Below are 20,269 nucleotides of genomic sequence, written 5' to 3'. Positions count from 1 at the left end.
ATAAAACTTTCAAATGTCCATGGCACTTGTGCCTTCATTGCAAGTGCATAAAGAACAGAAAGCACAAAACAATACACATAAATAAAACTTTATCCCCTTTCTTTTTTGGACTCTTATGGATGGCACAGAGCTTGAAATGGTCTCTATCAGGCGACAACAATCTGGCCACTGGGCACGTGGGGCAGTGGTGGTGGATGTATGCCTCTTCACGCTCTCCACCCCCGAAATCCAGCAGGTTCTGCCAACTATATTGCTCACCTAAGCAGAGAGAGCATATAATACAAGGCAAATGAGAAAACAAAACAAGTGGTAGTGTCAACATATGACAGGTCAAGAAGAAAAAGTAGAGAAACTGACCTGCTGGTTGGTGAGAGCCAAAGATGGCTGATTACTGAGCTCCACAAGATACTCCACAAGGCTGTCCACTTTGTCCAGCACACCAGCACTATCCAAAGCCTGGGAGAAAAAATATAAAGAAAAAAAAAACAGAAATGAACAACATTATGAGTACAGTGAAGTGGAACAAAATAAACAAACATATAAATATATATTTTCCTAGAAATGTAACAATATTACATGAAACACAATTACATACATGCATACAACAAGATATTTACATACCACAGACTCGTCAGGAGATGCTGAGGCACCTGGAGTGAAGGAGGCATCAGGCTGAGTGGAGGACAGAGAGAAGCTTGGGTCATCGGTAAGACTTGACACAGTAATGTCAAGTGTTTGGTCCTCCCTGAAGCCCTCGTCTTCTTCATCCTCGCCTTCATCCACATCCTCCAGCAGGTTCTCTGTCTCTTCTGAGTCAGGGTCCACTACCAGGGGCTGTCCAGTCTGACTCAGGAAGTAGTCAACACCAAGCAGTTCTCCTATAAAAAACCAAAACAAAATTTAATAAAAGGAAACACAAATACAGGATCAGTCAAAAGTTTGGACACATCACTATTTTTAATGTTTTTTGAAAGAAGTGCCTTATGCTCATCGATCCTGCATTTATAAAAATAAAGAAAACATCAGTAATATTGTAAAATGTCATCACAGTTTAAATTTATAGTTCCATACACTTTAAATTTAAATTATTTCTGCCATCAACGCTGAATATTTAGCTATCATTTTAGAAATCATTCTAATTAGCTAATTTATGACCAATGTTGGACACAGTTGTGCTGCTTAATGTATTTTTTATGTAATCTGTGATACTTTTTTCAGGATTCATTGAAGAATAAAAAGTTCAATAAAGAACAGCATTAGAAATCAAATAGAAAATCTTCTTTAACGATATACGGTACTGTTCAAAAGTTTTTTTTTAGAGAAATTAATGCTGTTCTTTTAACTTTTTATTCATCAATGAATTCTGCAAAACATATCAGTTTTCATTTAAAAAACAAAAAAATTAATACAAATATGCAGTACAAGCTATTTAGCTGTTTTTTCCAGTATTTTTGATCAAATAAATGCAGACTTAAAAAGTCACTTCTTTCAAAAACATTAAACACAGTCATGTGTAAAAATGTTTGACAAATAATGTACACATTCATATTCTACAATGAGATACAGGTAACTTTACCTTCTGATAGAGGTTGTACCACTTCCGCTGCCGTGGTGCTGGTCTGTTGCCTCCAGACGGACAAACCCCAGAGCTGGCAAAAGTCCTCGACCTGGCCATCCACTCGCCATCACCCATGACCTTGTGGCTCTTTGGCTTAGTGCTCATCTAAATATAATAGGAAAATAGTAGTTAGTAATGTGCATTTTTGCAAGTATTGGACAACTACACAAATGTTTTTAATTTATTTATCATGATACAATCATATCTATTCAAGCTAACTAAATCATGGCACCCATTACAACAATTAAACATTATTTTATTACTAATAAAGCAAAATAAGGTTACACTTTATTCAAAGGTGTTAAACTACAATTATGCATATAAGTATTTGAATATTAAATTACTACATGCAGTTACTATAGGGGTAAGACTAGTGTTTTGTTTGGTTTATAGTTAGTTGCATCCAATTATTTATAATTTACTTTTATTGCTATAGTAACTACATATAGCGTGTATTAATGACAATGTAAAATAAAGTGTTACCCTCCCTTTATGTCTATATAACATTGCGTTTTCATTGTAATTATTATTTGTAGCACTTGCATCTGTGTTTATACAAATGGTAATCCATCTGCAAACACAAAACTTGATTACTACAGTCACACATAGCAAAATCACATTACATTTTAATTAGAAATGACTATTTCTACAACGAAACATTTTAAAAACCAAATCAAACTGAAAAAAAGAATACATGTGTTTATTATGCAAAATTACAGGCAAATGGTGTTTTATATGTGAGATTTTAGGCAAGTCATGAAAACCAAACATGATCATTTCACTTTCACGTTAGTAAAACCATGGTGATTTTTACATTCATGATTTTATTCATAGTAAGACTGTTTATATTGAGTTTAATAAGTAAGATTACAGGCAAACTGTGTTTAATATGTGATATTATAGGCAAGGCATGAAAAGAAAACATGACTTCACTTTCACTATAGTAAAACCATGGTAAATGACGAACACAAGCATAACGTTTTTTTGTTCATTCAGATTTTAATTTATAGTAAGACTTTGTTCATACAGTTGTAATCGATCAGCCAAAAACACAACTAGGCTTTCATTATGGTAATAACATGGTGAATTGTCATAAGGAATGACCATTTAGAGCTGAAAAATAAATCCAACCTCAGAACGAGTAAATTTAGTTTAATGAGTAAGATTACAGGCAAACTGTGTTTAAAATGAGAGATTATAGGCAATTCATTAAAACAAAACATGATTACTACACTCTCACTATAGTAAAACCATGGTAAATAAAGATAAACACAAGGAAAATGGGTTTTGTTTGTTTTGTTCATTCGGATTTTAATTTATAGTAAGACATGTGTTCATACAGTTGTAATCGATCAGCCAAAAACACAACATGGTTACTACGATTCACTATAGTAAAAACACAGTAAACTGTAATAAAGAATGACTGCATTTACAGCTGAAACACGTTTTTTTCCCATTTAAATTGAACTTGAGAACGTGTTAATGGACTTTAATAAGGAAGATTAGAGGCAAACTAACATTGTTTCATTCACAAGTCGCGAGTCAAAAGTTTATGAACACACAAAAACGGATGAACGACGGACGAAAACGTAACGAGTTACCAATTGAGAACACTGTAAACACATATGAAGAAAGAAGCAAACATGTATTACTTACTTTGAAAAGTTATTAGATGTTCCGTTCGTCTGATTTTTTACATGAATTAGAATGAAGCTAAGCGCGGTGGGTGGCTGCGTCCATTCTCATTCGGCAACGCGATTGGCTCTCAACAATGGAGCGCGTGCGATTCGATTGGCGCCTCGTCCATTCTCACAATGGACGGCGAGCGACGCGATTGGCTCTCGTCCATTCTCACAATGGACGGCGAGCGACGCGATTGGCTCTCGTCCATTCTCACAATGGACGGCGAGATCGGCGATTGGACGAGGAGACGGCCGCGGAAACAGACGATCCTGCTCCAGGTAGCGCCACAGAGACAGCCGCTGTTGCTTGCTGCCGCCGGATCACCGGTGTAAAAGCAAGGGTTAGGGTTAGTGATAGGGATTAAAATTGCTCGCACTAACAGCGACATCTGTTTTGAAAGATGTTTCCGGAGCTCGCAAAATCCACTCAGCCTGCGCGGCGAATGGGCACGCTGGAGCCCGCCACCCTTTTGGGAAGAAAGAGAGTCAACAGAGCCGCCCAACGTGGGGCTCGAACCCACGACCCTGAGATTAAGAGTATCATGCTCTACCGACTGAGCTAGCCGGGCTGGTCGTGGGCTTCTTCACCGGGTCGGACCCAGTTTTCATCGGCCCCCAAATTACACAGGCGAAACGGAGGCTCTCGCGTTGTGCGAGACTGTCGAGCCCTCCCCGTGGGTAGGGCTTAGAGCAGGCTTAGAGTTTTCTTCTGTCGGTTTTGACCCAATCTGTTTTTGGGAAGCGCAGTTTGACCCAGCAGTGCGGGCCAACAACACGTTCTGTTTTGCCGCGTGAAGGCGGGTCAATGCTTTGGACAGCGTATGGTTGAGATGTGATTTTCCACCAATTTGGGGCACCTTTCTTAAGGAAATCAAGGATGATTTCATGGGAAATGGCAAACTGCTGTAGCGTTTGGCTAACAAGCCAAAGCTACAAAGGATGTACCGGTGCCCCGTCGTCCGAGCAGAATCCACATTCGGCCGTAATCGGAGGTTACTACTAACGTTCGATTGTGTCTCATAGGGAGTTTGACGCAGGGCCTCAGTGGAAAACAGGCCCTCGGCGGCTGAAACAAAAGACGAAGAAGGCATCCACATGCACATGGTTCAGGAGTGTTAAACAAAGAAACCACGCAAGATGACGAGGTGGTCCAGCGGGTAAGGCGGTGGAAGGCTAATACATTGTGCTCGACATGCACTGGAAGCTTTAGCGCCACTGAGAGCCCACCGGACCAGACAGGCCCAACCTGTTTACGATGGGTAACGGTGAGCTGTAATTGCGCTGCAGTTTAATGATACCCGTCTTGAGGACATATTTACAAAACAACAAGCCTTCTGGCTCTGGCGCTCAATCATCAGCAGACAACTTTTCGACGAGAAACGAAACCAGGCTATTTTTTCTCAACAATACTCTAAGCCTCCAGAGAGGCTAGCAAAAATTGCCAAAGCTGACTGTATTTCAAGTCATCCTGGCGGGGTATTGGGTAAAGTTTTCAACCAGCAATGATCGCGCCTCGGATAAACCTCATAGGCTACAATATTGCCTCTGCGAAAGAATGCCGGCGACGGTTGTGACCTTTGCAGGCACCTACGTGGATGTGAACCGACAAGGTGGTAGTAAGCTTTAAACTGCCGCACAAACAGTCTCCTGGCACGGGTTGCTGCATCGTGTTTCTACGGAACAGATTAGAGGTGTGTAAAAGACGGCTCATTCACTATTCCCTCTGTGCTCAAAACAGCCTGCTGAAAGCACAGCAGCAGCAGCTGAAAAGGTCCGCAGCATGGCCTCTCTCAGTCAGCAAGGGGGCGGGGAGGCCGAGTGGTTAAGCCGATGGACTGCTAATCCCATCCTTGTCGTTCGGTTCCTTTAGCACTGGACCTTAATCTAGGTCCTGGGGACCCCATGCTGAACTTTTTGTGTGTCCTCCTTATCTAACACACTCAGTTCAGTTCTTTGAGTTCTCTACTAATGAGCTGATGATCTGAATCGGGAGTGCTAAATAAAAGACGGCACGTAATACGACGAGGTGGCCGAGTGGTTAAGGCGATGGACTGCTAATCCATTGTGCTCTGCACGCGTAGGTTCGAATCCCATCCTCGTCGTTCGGTACATTTAGCAGCGGTCCTGGGGACCCCACTCTGCAATTTTTGTGTGTCTTCCCTATCTGACACACTCAGTTCAGTTCACTGAGAGCTCTACTAATGAGCTGGTGGTCTGAATCGGGAGTGTTAAACAAAAGGACCGCGCAAAACGAAAGGTGGTCGAGTGGTTAAGGCGATGCAAGGCTAGTCCGTTGTGCTCGGCACGCCTTGGTTTGTGTGGGTTCGAATCCCATCCTCTTCATTTGATGCTTTAGCACCACTGAGAGCCCACCGGAACAGACAGGCCCAACCTGTTTACGATGGGTAGCGGCGAGCTGTGATTGTGCTGTAGTTTATTGATACCTGCCGCAAAGTCTTGAGAACATATTGACAAAACAACAAGTCTTCTGGCTCCGGCACGCTATGATCGGTGGACACCTCTTTGACGAGGACCAACAACCAGCCACGCCAATAAAAGGAAACAAAACGAAGCAAGACTATCTTTCTCAACAAGCCTCCAGAGAGACTGGCAAAAATTGCCGATGCTGACTGTATTTCAAGTCATCCCGGTGGGGTATTGGGTATTGACTTTGTGGCAACATGGAACTTTTGCATCTACATTAATATTAGTCTGTTTCTTCTTATTCTGAGGTCACCGTAGCCACCAGATCCATTCTGCATTCCGATCTGATGGTCACTACAGTCCCCCGGTTCCAGTCCGTACCAAGAGCAGATGGTGGATCAGCACCTTCAGCCGAATGTCAGCGGATACTATGTCAACTAGATGAGCCCCAGAGACAGATCATCAGTAAAGAAGGCATCCACATGCCACAGCAAACTACTCGAGCTGGTGAAAATGTTCACCAAATGCCCGCCGCTGAGTTCTTTTAAAACAAGCCAGCTTATTGAAGGTGCACAAGATAAACGCCCTGAGAAAGCTGTGCCTCGCAACCCTAAGAATGGCATAGGCGTTAGTGGACACCTGACGCGCGTGCAAAACTCCGGCATTTCACACGTCCCTGGGTGGGCTCGAACCACCAACCTTTCGGTTAACAGCCGAACGCGCTAACCGATTGCGCCACAGAGACAGCCGCTGTCGCTTGCTGCCGCCGGATCACCGGTGTAAAAGCAAGGGTTAGGGTTAGTGATAGGGATTAAAATTGCTCGCACTAACAGCGACATCTGTTTTGAAAGATGTTTCCGGAGCTCGCAAAATCCACTCAGCCTGCGCGGCGAATGGGCACGCTGGAGCCCGCCACCCTTTTGGGAAGAAAGAGAGTCAACAGAGCCGCCCAACGTGGGGCTCGAACCCACGACCCTGAGATTAAGAGTATCATGCTCTACCGACTGAGCTAGCCGGGCTGGTCGTGGGCTTCTTCACCGGGTCGGACCCAGTTTTCATCGGCCCCCAAATTACACAGGCAAAACGGAGGCTCTCGCGTTGTGCGAGACTGTCGAGCCCTCCCCGTGGGTAGGGCTTAGAGCAGGCTTAGAGTTTTCTTCTGTCGGTTTTGACCCAATCTGTTTTTGGGAAGCGCAGTTTGACCCAGCAGTGCGGGCCAACAACACGTTCTGTTTTGCCGCGTGAAGGCGGGTCAATGCTTTGGACAGCGTATGGTTGAGATGTGATTTTCCACCAATTTGGGGCACCTTTCTTAAGGAAATCAAGGATGATTTCATGGGAAATGGCAAACTGCTGTAGCGTTTGGCTAACAAGCCAAAGCTACAAAGGATGTACCGGTGCCCCGTCGTCCGAGCAGAATCCACATTCGGCCGTAATCGGAGGTTACTACTAACGTTCGATTGTGTCTCATAGGGAGTTTGACGCAGGGCCTCAGTGGAAAACAGGCCCTCGGCGGCTGAAACAAAAGACGAAGAAGGCATCCACATGCACATGGTTCAGGAGTGTTAAACAAAGAAACCACGCAAGATGACGAGGTGGTCCAGCGGGTAAGGCGGTGGAAGGCTAATACATTGTGCTCGACATGCACTGGAAGCTTTAGCGCCACTGAGAGCCCACCGGACCAGACAGGCCCAACCTGTTTACGATGGGTAACGGTGAGCTGTAATTGCGCTGCAGTTTAATGATACCCGTCTTGAGGACATATTTACAAAACAACAAGCCTTCTGGCTCTGGCGCTCAATCATCAGCAGACAACTTTTCGACGAGAAACGAAACCAGGCTATTTTTTCTCAACAATACTCTAAGCCTCCAGAGAGGCTAGCAAAAATTGCCAAAGCTGACTGTATTTCAAGTCATCCTGGCGGGGTATTGGGTAAAGTTTTCAACCAGCAATGATCGCGCCTCGGATAAACCTCATAGGCTACAATATTGCCTCTGCGAAAGAATGCCGGCGACGGTTGTGACCTTTGCAGGCACCTACGTGGATGTGAACCGACAAGGTGGTAGTAAGCTTTAAACTGCCGCACAAACAGTCTCCTGGCACGGGTTGCTGCACCGTGTTTCTACGGAACAGATTAGAGGTGTGTAAAAGACGGCTCATTCACTATTCCCTCTGTGCTCAAAACAGCCTGCTGAAAGCGCAGCAGCTGAAAAGGTCCGCAGCATGGCCTCTCTCAGTCAGCAAGGGGGCGGGGAGGCCGAGTGGTTAAGCCGATGGACTGCTAATCCCATCCTTGTCGTTCGGTTCCTTTAGCACTGGACCTTAATCTAGGTCCTGGGGACCCCATGCTGAACTTTTTGTGTGTCCTCCTTATCTAACACACTCAGTTCAGTTCTTTGAGTTCTCTACTAATGAGCTGATGATCTGAATCGGGAGTGCTAAATAAAAGACGGCACGTAATACGACGAGGTGGCCGAGTGGTTAAGGCGATGGACTGCTAATCCATTGTGCTCTGCACGCGTGGGTTCGAATCCCATCCTCGTCGTTCGGTACATTTAGCAGTGATCCTCTTGGGGACCCCACTCTGCAATTTTTGTGTGTCTTCCCTATCTGACACACTCAGTTCAGTTCACTGAGCGCTCTACTAATGAGCTGGTGGTCTGAATCGGGAGTGTTAAACAAAAGGACCGCGCAAAACGAAAGGTGGTCGAGTGGTTAAGGCGATGCAAGGCTAGTCCGTTGTGCTCGGCACGCCTTGGTTTGTGTGGGTTCGAATCCCATCCTCTTCATTTGATGCTTTAGCACCACTGAGAGCCCACCGGAACAGACAGGCCCAACCTGTTTACGATGGGTAGCGGCGAGCTGTGATTGTGCTGTAGTTTATTGATACCTGCCGCAAAGTCTTGAGAACATATTGACAAAACAACAAGTCTTCTGGCTCCGGCACGCTATGATCGGTGGACACCTCTTTGACGAGGACCAACAACCAGCCACGCCAATAAAAGGAAACAAAACGAAGCAAGACTATCTTTCTCAACAAGCCTCCAGAGAGACTGGCAAAAATTGCCGATGCTGACTGTATTTCAAGTCATCCCGGTGGGGTATTGGGTATTGACTTTGTGGCAACATGGAACTTTTGCATCTACATTAATATTAGTCTGTTTCTTCTTATTCTGAGGTCACCGTAGCCACCAGATCCATTCTGCATTCCGATCTGATGGTCACTACAGTCCCCCGGTTCCAGTCCGTACCAAGAGCAGATGGTGGATCAGCACCTTCAGCCGAATGTCAGCGGATACTATGTCAACTAGATGAGCCCCAGAGACAGATCATCAGTAAAGAAGGCATCCACATGCCACAGCAAACTACTCGAGCTGGTGAAAATGTTCACCAAATGCCCGCCGCTGAGTTCTTTTAAAACAAGCCAGCTTATTGAAGGTGCACAAGATAAACGCCCTGAGAAAGCTGTGCCTCGCAACCCTAAGAATGGCATAGGCGTTAGTGGACACCTGACGCGCGTGCAAAACTCCGGCATTTCACACGTCCCTGGGTGGGCTCGAACCACCAACCTTTCGGTTAACAGCCGAACGCGCTAACCGATTGCGCCACAGAGACAGCCGCTGTTGCTTGCTGCCGCCGGATCACCGGTGTAAAAGCAAGGGTTAGGGTTAGTGATAGGGATTAAAATTGCTCGCACTAACAGCGACATCTGTTTTGAAAGATGTTTCCGGAGCTCGCAAAATCCACTCAGCCTGCGCGGCGAATGGGCACGCTGGAGCCCGCCACCCTTTTGGGAAGAAAGAGAGTCAACAGAGCCGCCCAACGTGGGGCTCGAACCCACGACCCTGAGATTAAGAGTATCATGCTCTACCGACTGAGCTAGCCGGGCTGGTCGTGGGCTTCTTCACCGGGTCGGACCCAGTTTTCATCGGCCCCCAAATTACACAGGCGAAACGGAGGCTCTCGCGTTGTGCGAGACTGTCGAGCCCTCCCCGTGGGTAGGGCTTAGAGCAGGCTTAGAGTTTTCTTCTGTCGGTTTTGACCCAATCTGTTTTTGGGAAGCGCAGTTTGACCCAGCAGTGCGGGCCAACAACACGTTCTGTTTTGCCGCGTGAAGGCGGGTCAATGCTTTGGACAGCGTATGGTTGAGATGTGATTTTCCACCAATTTGGGGCACCTTTCTTAAGGAAATCAAGGATGATTTCATGGGAAATGGCAAACTGCTGTAGCGTTTGGCTAACAAGCCAAAGCTACAAAGGATGTACCGGTGCCCCGTCGTCCGAGCAGAATCCACATTCGGCCGTAATCGGAGGTTACTACTAACGTTCGATTGTGTCTCATAGGGAGTTTGACGCAGGGCCTCAGTGGAAAACAGGCCCTCGGCGGCTGAAACAAAAGACGAAGAAGGCATCCACATGCACATGGTTCAGGAGTGTTAAACAAAGAAACCACGCAAGATGACGAGGTGGTCCAGCGGGTAAGGCGGTGGAAGGCTAATACATTGTGCTCGACATGCACTGGAAGCTTTAGCGCCACTGAGAGCCCACCGGACCAGACAGGCCCAACCTGTTTACGATGGGTAACGGTGAGCTGTAATTGCGCTGCAGTTTAATGATACCCGTCTTGAGGACATATTTACAAAACAACAAGCCTTCTGGCTCTGGCGCTCAATCATCAGCAGACAACTTTTCGACGAGAAACGAAACCAGGCTATTTTTTCTCAACAATACTCTAAGCCTCCAGAGAGGCTAGCAAAAATTGCCAAAGCTGACTGTATTTCAAGTCATCCTGGCGGGGTATTGGGTAAAGTTTTCAACCAGCAATGATCGCGCCTCGGATAAACCTCATAGGCTACAATATTGCCTCTGCGAAAGAATGCCGGCGACGGTTGTGACCTTTGCAGGCACCTACGTGGATGTGAACCGACAAGGTGGTAGTAAGCTTTAAACTGCCGCACAAACAGTCTCCTGGCACGGGTTGCTGCACCGTGTTTCTACGGAACAGATTAGAGGTGTGTAAAAGACGGCTCATTCACTATTCCCTCTGTGCTCAAAACAGCCTGCTGAAAGCACAGCAGCAGCAGCTGAAAAGGTCCGCAGCATGGCCTCTCTCAGTCAGCAAGGGGGCGGGGAGGCCGAGTGGTTAAGCCGATGGACTGCTAATCCCATCCTTGTCGTTCGGTTCCTTTAGCACTGGACCTTAATCTAGGTCCTGGGGACCCCATGCTGAACTTTTTGTGTGTCCTCCTTATCTAACACACTCAGTTCAGTTCTTTGAGTTCTCTACTAATGAGCTGATGATCTGAATCGGGAGTGCTAAATAAAAGACGGCACGTAATACGACGAGGTGGCCGAGTGGTTAAGGCGATGGACTGCTAATCCATTGTGCTCTGCACGCGTGGGTTCGAATCCCATCCTCGTCGTTCGGTACATTTAGCAGTGATCCTCTTGGGGACCCCACTCTGCAATTTTTGTGTGTCTTCCCTATCTGACACACTCAGTTCAGTTCACTGAGCGCTCTACTAATGAGCTGGTGGTCTGAATCGGGAGTGTTAAACAAAAGGACCGCGCAAAACGAAAGGTGGTCGAGTGGTTAAGGCGATGCAAGGCTAGTCCGTTGTGCTCGGCACGCCTTGGTTTGTGTGGGTTCGAATCCCATCCTCTTCATTTGATGCTTTAGCACCACTGAGAGCCCACCGGAACAGACAGGCCCAACCTGTTTACGATGGGTAGCGGCGAGCTGTGATTGTGCTGTAGTTTATTGATACCTGCCGCAAAGTCTTGAGAACATATTGACAAAACAACAAGTCTTCTGGCTCCGGCACGCTATGATCGGTGGACACCTCTTTGACGAGGACCAACAACCAGCCACGCCAATAAAAGGAAACAAAACGAAGCAAGACTATCTTTCTCAACAAGCCTCCAGAGAGACTGGCAAAAATTGCCGATGCTGACTGTATTTCAAGTCATCCCGGTGGGGTATTGGGTATTGACTTTGTGGCAACATGGAACTTTTGCATCTACATTAATATTAGTCTGTTTCTTCTTATTCTGAGGTCACCGTAGCCACCAGATCCATTCTGCATTCCGATCTGATGGTCACTACAGTCCCCCGGTTCCAGTCCGTACCAAGAGCAGATGGTGGATCAGCACCTTCAGCCGAATGTCAGCGGATACTATGTCAACTAGATGAGCCCCAGAGACAGATCATCAGTTAAGAAGGCATCCACATGCCACAGCAAACTACTCGAGCTGGTGAAAATGTTCACCAAATGCCCGCCGCTGAGTTCTTTTAAAACAAGCCAGCTTATTGAAGGTGCACAAGATAAACGCCCTGAGAAAGCTGTGCCTCGCAACCCTAAGAATGGCATAGGCGTTAGTGGACACCTGACGCGCGTGCAAAACTCCGGCATTTCACACGTCCCTGGGTGGGCTCGAACCACCAACCTTTCGGTTAACAGCCGAACGCGCTAACCGATTGCGCCACAGAGACAGCCGCTGTTGCTTGCTGCCGCCGGATCACCGGTGTAAAAGCAAGGGTTAGGGTTAGTGATAGGGATTAAAATTGCTCGCACTAACAGCGACATCTGTTTTGAAAGATGTTTCCGGAGCTCGCAAAATCCACTCAGCCTGCGCGGCGAATGGGCACGCTGGAGCCCGCCACCCTTTTGGGAAGAAAGAGAGTCAACAGAGCCGCCCAACGTGGGGCTCGAACCCACGACCCTGAGATTAAGAGTCTCATGCTCTACCGACTGAGCTAGCCGGGCTGATCGTGGGCTTCTTCACCGGGTCGGACCCAGTTTTCATCGGCCCCCAAATTACACAGGCGAAACGGAGGCTCTCGCGTTGTGCGAGACTGTCGAGCCCTCCCCGTGGGTAGGGCTTAGAGCAGGCTTAGAGTTTTCTTCTGTCGGTTTTGACCCAATCTGTTTTTGGGAAGCGCAGTTTGACCCAGCAGTGCGGGCCAACAACACGTTCTGTTTTGCCGCGTGAAGGCGGGTCAATGCTTTGGACAGCGTATGGTTGAGATGTGATTTTCCACCAATTTGGGGCACCTTTCTTAAGGAAATCAAGGATGATTTCATGGGAAATGGCAAACTGCTGTAGCGTTTGGCTAACAAGCCAAAGCTACAAAGGATGTACCGGTGCCCCGTCGTCCGAGCAGAATCCACATTCGGCCGTAATCGGAGGTTACTACTAACGTTCGATTGTGTCTCATAGGGAGTTTGACGCAGGGCCTCAGTGGAAAACAGGCCCTCGGCGGCTGAAACAAAAGACGAAGAAGGCATCCACATGCACATGGTTCAGGAGTGTTAAACAAAGAAACCACGCAAGATGACGAGGTGGTCCAGCGGGTAAGGCGGTGGAAGGCTAATACATTGTGCTCGACATGCACTGGAAGCTTTAGCGCCACTGAGAGCCCACCGGACCAGACAGGCCCAACCTGTTTACGATGGGTAACGGTGAGCTGTAATTGCGCTGCAGTTTAATGATACCCGTCTTGAGGACATATTTACAAAACAACAAGCCTTCTGGCTCTGGCGCTCAATCATCAGCAGACAACTTTTCGACGAGAAACGAAACCAGGCTATTTTTTCTCAACAATACTCTAAGCCTCCAGAGAGGCTAGCAAAAATTGCCAAAGCTGACTGTATTTCAAGTCATCCTGGCGGGGTATTGGGTAAAGTTTTCAACCAGCAATGATCGCGCCTCGGATAAACCTCATAGGCTACAATATTGCCTCTGCGAAAGAATGCCGGCGACGGTTGTGACCTTTGCAGGCACCTACGTGGATGTGAACCGACAAGGTGGTAGTAAGCTTTAAACTGCCGCACAAACAGTCTCCTGGCACGGGTTGCTGCACCGTGTTTCTACGGAACAGATTAGAGGTGTGTAAAAGACGGCTCATTCACTATTCCCTCTGTGCTCAAAACAGCCTGCTGAAAGCACAGCAGCAGCAGCTGAAAAGGTCCGCAGCATGGCCTCTCTCAGTCAGCAAGGGGGCGGGGAGGCCGAGTGGTTAAGGCGATGGACTGCTAATCCCATCCTTGTCGTTCGGTTCCTTTAGCACTGGACCTTAATCTAGGTCCTGGGGACCCCATGCTGAACTTTTTGTGTGTCCTCCTTATCTAACACACTCAGTTCAGTTCTTTGAGTTCTCTACTAATGAGCTGATGATCTGAATCGGGAGTGCTAAATAAAAGACGGCACGTAATACGACGAGGTGGCCGAGTGGTTAAGGCGATGGACTGCTAATCCATTGTGCTCTGCACGCGTGGGTTCGAGTCCCATCCTCGTCGTTCGGTACATTTAGCAGTGATCCTCTTGGGGACCCCACTCTGCAATTTTTGTGTGTCTTCCCTATCTGACACACTCAGTTCAGTTCACTGAGCGCTCTACTAATGAGCTGGTGGTCTGAATCGGGAGTGTTAAACAAAAGGACCGCGCAAAACGAAAGGTGGTCGAGTGGTTAAGGCGATGCAAGGCTAGTCCGTTGTGCTCGGCACGCCTTGGTTTGTGTGGGTTCGAATCCCATCCTCTTCATTTGATGCTTTAGCACCACTGAGAGCCCACCGGAACAGACAGGCCCAACCTGTTTACGATGGGTAGCGGCGAGCTGTGATTGTGCTGTAGTTTATTGATACCTGCCGCAAAGTCTTGAGAACATATTGACAAAACAACAAGTCTTCTGGCTCCGGCACGCTATGATCGGTGGACACCTCTTTGACGAGGACCAACAACCAGCCACGCCAATAAAAGGAAACAAAACGAAGCAAGACTATCTTTCTCAACAAGCCTCCAGAGAGACTGGCAAAAATTGCCGATGCTGACTGTATTTCAAGTCATCCCGGTGGGGTATTGGGTATTGACTTTGTGGCAACATGGAACTTTTGCATCTACATTAATATTAGTCTGTTTCTTCTTATTCTGAGGTCACCGTAGCCACCAGATCCATTCTGCATTCCGATCTGATGGTCACTACAGTCCCCCGGTTCCAGTCCGTACCAAGAGCAGATGGTGGATCAGCACCTTCAGCCGAATGTCAGCGGATACTATGTCAACTAGATGAGCCCCAGAGACAGATCATCAGTTAAGAAGGCATCCACATGCCACAGCAAACTACTCGAGCTGGTGAAAATGTTCACCAAATGCCCGCCGCTGAGTTCTTTTAAAACAAGCCAGCTTATTGAAGGTGCACAAGATAAACGCCCTGAGAAAGCTGTGCCTCGCAACCCTAAGAATGGCATAGGCGTTAGTGGACACCTGACGCGCGTGCAAAACTCCGGCATTTCACACGTCCCTGGGTGGGCTCGAACCACCAACCTTTCGGTTAACAGCCGAACGCGCTAACCGATTGCGCCACAGAGACAGCCGCTGTTGCTTGCTGCCGCCGGATCACCGGTGTAAAAGCAAGGGTTAGGGTTAGTGATAGGGATTAAAATTGCTCGCACTAACAGCGACATCTGTTTTGAAAGATGTTTCCGGAGCTCGCAAAATCCACTCAGCCTGCGCGGCGAATGGGCACGCTGGAGCCCGCCACCCTTTTGGGAAGAAAGAGAGTCAACAGAGCCGCCCAACGTGGGGCTCGAACCCACGACCCTGAGATTAAGAGTCTCATGCTCTACCGACTGAGCTAGCCGGGCTGATCGTGGGCTTCTTCACCGGGTCGGACCCAGTTTTCATCGGCCCCCAAATTACACAGGCGAAACGGAGGCTCTCGCGTTGTGCGAGACTGTCGAGCCCTCCCCGTGGGTAGGGCTTAGAGCAGGCTTAGAGTTTTCTTCTGTCGGTTTTGACCCAATCTGTTTTTGGGAAGCGCAGTTTGACCCAGCAGTGCGGGCCAACAACACGTTCTGTTTTGCCGCGTGAAGGCGGGTCAATGCTTTGGACAGCGTATGGTTGAGATGTGATTTTCCACCAATTTGGGGCACCTTTCTTAAGGAAATCAAGGATGATTTCATGGGAAATGGCAAACTGCTGTAGCGTTTGGCTAACAAGCCAAAGCTACAAAGGATGTACCGGTGCCCCGTCGTCCGAGCAGAATCCACATTCGGCCGTAATCGGAGGTTACTACTAACGTTCGATTGTGTCTCATAGGGAGTTTGACGCAGGGCCTCAGTGGAAAACAGGCCCTCGGCGGCTGAAACAAAAGACGAAGAAGGCATCCACATGCACATGGTTCAGGAGTGTTAAACAAAGAAACCACGCAAGATGACGAGGTGGTCCAGCGGGTAAGGCGGTGGAAGGCTAATACATTGTGCTCGACATGCACTGGAAGCTTTAGCGCCACTGAGAGCCCACCGGACCAGACAGGCCCAACCTGTTTACGATGGGTAACGGTGAGCTGTAATTGCGCTGCAGTTTAATGATACCCGTCTTGAGGACATATTCACAAAACAACAAGCCTTCTGGCTCTGGCGCTCAATCATAAGCAGACACCTTTTTGACGAGAAACAAAGCCAGGCTATTTTTTCTCAACAATACTCTAAGCCTCCAGAGAGGCTAGCAAAAATTGCCAAAGCTGACTGTATTTCAAGTCATCCGGGCGGGGTATTGGGTAAAGTTTTCAACCAGCAATGATCGCGCCTCGGATAAACCTCATAGGCTACAATATTGCCTCTACGAAAGAATGCCGGCGACGGTCGTGACCTTTGCAGGCACCTACGTGGATGTGAACCGACAAGGTGGTAGCAAGCTTTAAACTGCCGCACAAACATTCTCCTGGCACGGGTTGCTGCATCGTGTTTCTACGGAACAGATTAGAGGTGTGTAAAAGACGGCTCATTCACTATTCCCTCTGTGCTCAAAACAGCCTGCTGAAAGCACAGCAGCAGCAGCTGAAAAGGTCCGCAGCATGGCCTCTCTCAGTCAGCAAGGGGGCGGGGAGGCCGAGTGGTTAAGGCGATGGACTGCTAATCCCATCCTTGTCGTTCGGTTCCTTTAGCACTGGACCTTAATCTAGGTCCTGGGGACCCCATGCTGAACTTTTTGTGTGTCCTCCTTATCTAACACACTCAGTTCAGTTCTTTGAGTTCTCTACTAATGAGCTGATGATCTGAATCGGGAGTGCTAAATAAAAGACGGCACGTAATACGACGAGGTGGCCGAGTGGTTAAGGCGATGGACTGCTAATCCATTGTGCTCTGCACGCGTAGGTTCGAATCCCATCCTCGTCGTTCGGTACATTTAGCAGCGGTCCTGGGGACCCCACTCTGCAATTTTTGTGTGTCTTCCCTATCTGACACACTCAGTTCAGTTCACTGAGAGCTCTACTAATGAGCTGGTGGTCTGAATCGGGAGTGTTAAACAAAAGGACCGCGCAAAACGAAAGGTGGTCGAGTGGTTAAGGCGATGCAAGGCTAGTCCGTTGTGCTCGGCACGCCTTGGTTTGTGTGGGTTCGAATCCCATCCTCTTCATTTGATGCTTTAGCACCACTGAGAGCCCACCGGAACAGACAGGCCCAACCTGTTTACGATGGGTAGCGGCGAGCTGTGATTGTGCTGTAGTTTATTGATACCTGCCGCAAAGTCTTGAGAACATATTGACAAAACAACAAGTCTTCTGGCTCCGGCACGCTATGATCGGTGGACACCTCTTTGACGAGGACCAACAACCAGCCACGCCAATAAAAGGAAACAAAACGAAGCAAGACTATCTTTCTCAACAAGCCTCCAGAGAGACTGGCAAAAATTGCCGATGCTGACTGTATTTCAAGTCATCCCGGTGGGGTATTGGGTATTGACTTTGTGGCAACATGGAACTTTTGCATCTACATTAATATTAGTCTGTTTCTTCTTATTCTGAGGTCACCGTAGCCACCAGATCCATTCTGCATTCCGATCTGATGGTCACTACAGTCCCCCGGTTCCAGTCCGTACCAAGAGCAGATGGTGGATCAGCACCTTCAGCCGAATGTCAGCGGATACTATGTCAACTAGATGAGCCCCAGAGACAGATCATCAGTAAAGAAGGCATCCACATGCCACAGCAAACTACTCGAGCTGGTGAAAATGTTCACCAAATGCCCGCCGCTGAGTTCTTTTAAAACAAGCCAGCTTATTGAAGGTGCACAAGATAAACGCCCTGAGAAAGCTGTGCCTCGCAACCCTAAGAATGGCATAGGCGTTAGTGGACACCTGACGCGCGTGCAAAACTCCGGCATTTCACACGTCCCTGGGTGGGCTCGAACCACCAACCTTTCGGTTAACAGCCGAACGCGCTAACCGATTGCGCCACAGAGACAGCCGCTGTTGCTTGCTGCCGCCGGATCACCGGTGTAAAAGCAAGGGTTAGGGTTAGTGATAGGGATTAAAATTGCTCGCACTAACAGCGACATCTGTTTTGAAAGATGTTTCCGGAGCTCGCAAAATCCACTCAGCCTGCGCGGCGAATGGGCACGCTGGAGCCCGCCACCCTTTTGGGAAGAAAGAGAGTCAACAGAGCCGCCCAACGTGGGGCTCGAACCCACGACCCTGAGATTAAGAGTATCATGCTCTACCGACTGAGCTAGCCGGGCTGGTCGTGGGCTTCTTCACCGGGTCGGACCCAGTTTTCATCGGCCCCCAAATTACACAGGCGAAACGGAGGCTCTCGCGTTGTGCGAGACTGTCGAGCCCTCCCCGTGGGTAGGGCTTAGAGCAGGCTTAGAGTTTTCTTCTGTCGGTTTTGACCCAATCTGTTTTTGGGAAGCGCAGTTTGACCCAGCAGTGCGGGCCAACAACACGTTCTGTTTTGCCGCGTGAAGGCGGGTCAATGCTTTGGACAGCGTATGGTTGAGATGTGATTTTCCACCAATTTGGGGCACCTTTCTTAAGGAAATCAAGGATGATTTCATGGGAAATGGCAAACTGCTGTAGCGTTTGGCTAACAAGCCAAAGCTACAAAGGATGTACCGGTGCCCCGTCGTCCGAGCAGAATCCACATTCGGCCGTAATCGGAGGTTACTACTAACGTTCGATTGTGTCTCATAGGGAGTTTGACGCAGGGCCTCAGTGGAAAACAGGCCCTCGGCGGCTGAAACAAAAGACGAAGAAGGCATCCACATGCACATGGTTCAGGAGTGTTAAACAAAGAAACCACGCAAGATGACGAGGTGGTCCAGCGGGTAAGGCGGTGGAAGGCTAATACATTGTGCTCGACATGCACTGGAAGCTTTAGCGCCACTGAGAGCCCACCGGACCAGACAGGCCCAACCTGTTTACGATGGGTAACGGTGAGCTGTAATTGCGCTGCAGTTTAATGATACCCGTCTTGAGGACATATTTACAAAACAACAAGCCTTCTGGCTCTGGCGCTCAATCATCAGCAGACAACTTTTCGACGAGAAACGAAACCAGGCTATTTTTTCTCAACAATACTCTAAGCCTCCAGAGAGGCTAGCAAAAATTGCCAAAGCTGACTGTATTTCAAGTCATCCTGGCGGGGTATTGGGTAAAGTTTTCAACCAGCAATGATCACGCCTCGGATAAACCTCATAGGCTACAATATTGCCTCTGCGAAAGAATGCCGGCGACGGTTGTGACCTTTGCAGGCACCTACGTGGATGTGAACCGACAAGGTGGTAGTAAGCTTTAAACTGCCGCACAAACAGTCTCCTGGCACGGGTTGCTGCATCGTGTTTCTACGGAACAGATTAGAGGTGTGTAAAAGACGGCTCATTCACTATTCCCTCTGTGCTCAAAACAGCCTGCTGAAAGCACAGCAGCAGCAGCTGAAAAGGTCCGCAGCATGGCCTCTCTCAGTCAGCAAGGGGGCGGGGAGGCCGAGTGGTTAAGCCGATGGACTGCTAATCCCATCCTTGTCGTTCGGTTCCTTTAGCACTGGACCTTAATCTAGGTCCTGGGGACCCCATGCTGAACTTTTTGTGTGTCCTCCTTATCTAACACACTCAGTTCAGTTCTTTGAGTTCTCTACTAATGAGCTGATGATCTGAATCGGGAGTGCTAAATAAAAGACGGCACGTAATACGACGAGGTGGCCGAGTGGTTAAGGCGATGGACTGCTAATCCATTGTGCTCTGCACGCGTGGGTTCGAGTCCCATCCTCGTCGTTCGGTACATTTAGCAGTGATCCTCTTGGGGACCCCACTCTGCAATTTTTGTGTGTCTTCCCTATCTGACACACTCAGTTCAGTTCACTGAGCGCTCTACTAATGAGCTGGTGGTCTGAATCGGGAGTGTTAAACAAAAGGACCGTGCAAAACGAAAGGTGGTCGAGTGGTTAAGGCGATGCAAGGCTAGTCCGTTGTGCTCGGCACGCCTTGGTTTGTGTGGGTTCGAATCCCATCCTCTTCATTTGATGCTTTAGCACCACTGAGAGCCCACCGGAACAGACAGGCCCAACCTGTTTACGATGGGTAGCGGCGAGCTGTGATTGTGCTGTAGTTTATTGATACCTGCCGCAAAGTCTTGAGAACATATTGACAAAACAACAAGTCTTCTGGCTCCGGCACGCTATGATCGGTGGACACCTCTTTGACGAGGACCAACAACCAGCCACGCCAATAAAAGGAAACAAAACGAAGCAAGACTATCTTTCTCAACA

At 48.2% G+C, this 20,269-nt stretch overlaps 15 non-coding genes across 15 annotated transcripts; 2 read left to right on the top strand and 13 right to left on the bottom strand.

Annotated features, from left to right (window-relative positions):
- Nucleotides 1-4,716: 4,716 nt before the first annotated feature.
- On the bottom strand, nt 4,717-4,857 carry LOC141312849 (U4 spliceosomal RNA). Its single transcript, XR_012349349.1, has one exon. It is a non-coding gene; the product is annotated as a U4 spliceosomal RNA (small nuclear RNA).
- Nucleotides 4,858-6,395: 1,538 nt separating this feature from the next.
- trnan-guu (transfer RNA asparagine (anticodon GUU)) lies at nt 6,396-6,469 on the bottom strand. Its single transcript has one exon. It is a non-coding gene; the product is annotated as a tRNA-Asn (tRNA).
- A 1,121-nt stretch (nt 6,470-7,590) lies between these two features.
- On the bottom strand, nt 7,591-7,731 carry LOC141312848 (U4 spliceosomal RNA). Its single transcript, XR_012349348.1, has one exon. It is a non-coding gene; the product is annotated as a U4 spliceosomal RNA (small nuclear RNA).
- Nucleotides 7,732-8,188: 457 nt separating this feature from the next.
- On the top strand, nt 8,189-8,270 carry trnas-gcu (transfer RNA serine (anticodon GCU)). Its single transcript has one exon. It is a non-coding gene; the product is annotated as a tRNA-Ser (tRNA).
- Nucleotides 8,271-9,266: 996 nt separating this feature from the next.
- trnan-guu (transfer RNA asparagine (anticodon GUU)) lies at nt 9,267-9,340 on the bottom strand. The gene has a single exon. It is a non-coding gene; the product is annotated as a tRNA-Asn (tRNA).
- Nucleotides 9,341-10,461: 1,121 nt separating this feature from the next.
- LOC141312847 (U4 spliceosomal RNA) lies at nt 10,462-10,602 on the bottom strand. The gene has a single exon (XR_012349347.1). It is a non-coding gene; the product is annotated as a U4 spliceosomal RNA (small nuclear RNA).
- A 463-nt stretch (nt 10,603-11,065) lies between these two features.
- On the top strand, nt 11,066-11,147 carry trnas-gcu (transfer RNA serine (anticodon GCU)). The gene has a single exon. It is a non-coding gene; the product is annotated as a tRNA-Ser (tRNA).
- Nucleotides 11,148-12,143: 996 nt separating this feature from the next.
- On the bottom strand, nt 12,144-12,217 carry trnan-guu (transfer RNA asparagine (anticodon GUU)). The gene has a single exon. It is a non-coding gene; the product is annotated as a tRNA-Asn (tRNA).
- A 201-nt stretch (nt 12,218-12,418) lies between these two features.
- On the bottom strand, nt 12,419-12,491 carry trnak-cuu (transfer RNA lysine (anticodon CUU)). The gene has a single exon. It is a non-coding gene; the product is annotated as a tRNA-Lys (tRNA).
- An 847-nt stretch (nt 12,492-13,338) lies between these two features.
- On the bottom strand, nt 13,339-13,479 carry LOC141312846 (U4 spliceosomal RNA). The gene has a single exon (XR_012349346.1). It is a non-coding gene; the product is annotated as a U4 spliceosomal RNA (small nuclear RNA).
- A 1,541-nt stretch (nt 13,480-15,020) lies between these two features.
- On the bottom strand, nt 15,021-15,094 carry trnan-guu (transfer RNA asparagine (anticodon GUU)). The gene has a single exon. It is a non-coding gene; the product is annotated as a tRNA-Asn (tRNA).
- Nucleotides 15,095-15,295: 201 nt separating this feature from the next.
- Nucleotides 15,296-15,368, bottom strand: trnak-cuu (transfer RNA lysine (anticodon CUU)). The gene has a single exon. It is a non-coding gene; the product is annotated as a tRNA-Lys (tRNA).
- Nucleotides 15,369-16,215: 847 nt separating this feature from the next.
- LOC141312773 (U4 spliceosomal RNA) lies at nt 16,216-16,356 on the bottom strand. The gene has a single exon (XR_012349274.1). It is a non-coding gene; the product is annotated as a U4 spliceosomal RNA (small nuclear RNA).
- Nucleotides 16,357-17,894: 1,538 nt separating this feature from the next.
- trnan-guu (transfer RNA asparagine (anticodon GUU)) lies at nt 17,895-17,968 on the bottom strand. Its single transcript has one exon. It is a non-coding gene; the product is annotated as a tRNA-Asn (tRNA).
- Nucleotides 17,969-19,089: 1,121 nt separating this feature from the next.
- On the bottom strand, nt 19,090-19,230 carry LOC141312851 (U4 spliceosomal RNA). The gene has a single exon (XR_012349352.1). It is a non-coding gene; the product is annotated as a U4 spliceosomal RNA (small nuclear RNA).
- Between the last annotated feature and the right edge of the window lie 1,039 nt (nt 19,231-20,269).

Source organism: Garra rufa, unplaced genomic scaffold (genome assembly GCF_049309525.1).
Source record: "Garra rufa unplaced genomic scaffold, GarRuf1.0 hap1_unplaced_005, whole genome shotgun sequence".
Classification (NCBI taxonomy): domain Eukaryota; kingdom Metazoa; phylum Chordata; class Actinopteri; order Cypriniformes; family Cyprinidae; genus Garra; species Garra rufa.
This window is presented reverse-complemented; position numbering and strand designations above follow the sequence as displayed.